The 1,391-nt window shown below is 37.9% G+C and overlaps 1 protein-coding gene across 2 annotated transcripts in view; it reads right to left on the minus strand.

Moving 5' to 3' along the window:
• Nucleotides 1-504: 504 nt before the first annotated feature.
• The window catches only part of zeb2b (zinc finger E-box binding homeobox 2b), a 90,742-nt gene continuing 89,855 nt past the window's right edge, over nucleotides 505-1,391 (minus strand). For both annotated transcript variants that reach the window (XM_084129979.1, XM_084129978.1), the window contains exon 10: nucleotides 505-1,391. This exon is cut by the window's right edge and continues 1,190 nt beyond it. The gene's annotated coding sequence lies outside the window, so the exon portion shown is untranslated.

Below are 1,391 nucleotides of genomic sequence, written 5' to 3' on the forward strand. Positions count from 1 at the left end.
TGACAATCAGTTCCATTCGGATGCGTGTCATTTTAACGTATAAACATTAGTACTTAGTATTATTGTTTTTATTTTATTTAACCAGTTTAAACCTCAAGTGTTTTAAAACCGTCAATAAACAGTTTCTGAAGAGACGAAAGCCTGATCTTCATCTTCATCTTCATCTTCATCACTTCATTCATTTTTATGCATTTGCAAACTCAATTGATCAGGTGCGGTCAGGAGAGAGATGCGGATCGTTCAGTGTGTGTGTGTGTGTGTGTGTGTGTGTGAGCGTTTGATCTGGTCTTTCATATGCATATGCTGTAGGAACGCTCAAGACACTTTAAGCTCTCTGTCTCTCGCTCAGTCTCTCTCTTTGTTGGACAGGTTCTCTGCTCTTCACTGAAGCTGCCGGCCTTCATCGCTGTGAAGTTCAGGAATACCTAATGATGAGAATCACCTCTGAGAGACACAGAGAGGAGTGTGTCCTCTGAAGCACAAACACACTCACACTCACTCACACTCGTTCTTCAAAACGTCTTTAATTTGGCTACTTTTATTTGAGCATGGTCATTTCCAAGAGAAATTACAAATTAAAAAGTCCATAATACTCTTACAAAGACATTTCAGGAAAGATGTGTTTTCAGTCATGATATCATACATAGAATTTCAACCGTCACATGAAAGTGAATCTCTTTTCTGTCTCGCAGTTGAAAATACAGTGTTTCTCACAAGATTGTATCAAAAGTTCCCAAATTTTTTTGGAATTTCCAGTAACTGGAAAATAAAAGAACAAAACAAAAAACAAAGACAAAACATAAAACGAAATTTGCATTTCACAATTAATGTTTTAAAACACAATAAATGCTCTCATCAACAACTCCAGGTTCCATTTTACTAAAATAGATCTATTTATTGAAGAACTATAATACTGTACTGTACAGTATGAAATAAATAAAATCAGGAGATATAAAATGGGCCACATAAATAAGATGTTCTTTAAACCTACAAATAAAAGGATGCAATTCTGGCGTTGCAAACCGGTTTGGTTGTAATACTGAGATTGAAATTGCACAAAGGTCGTTGTAAAGGAAAGAGCGAACGTCTGATTCGGAGAGAGAGAGAGAGAGAGAGAGAGTGTGTGTGTGTGTGTGTGTGAGAGAGAGAGAGAGAGATTATACTCCTCTAATACTGAACATGGTTGGCACTTTAGAAACGCGCTGAATTACAGGTTTGCATATAAGGCAACAACCGTCCGAAGGCTTCGTTCTCTCTCCAAACAAACAGGAACAAACGGAAATACTGTTACGGTCCTTCACATGAATCAGGCCTAAAAGTGTGTGTGTGTGTGTGTGTGTGTGGGTGTGTGTGTGTGTGTGTGTGTGGAAACGCTTTAAATACTGATCTCG

Source organism: Abramis brama, assembly GCF_963993115.1.
Source record: "Abramis brama genome assembly, chromosome: 11".
Classification (NCBI taxonomy): Eukaryota; Metazoa; Chordata; class Actinopteri; order Cypriniformes; family Leuciscidae; genus Abramis; species Abramis brama.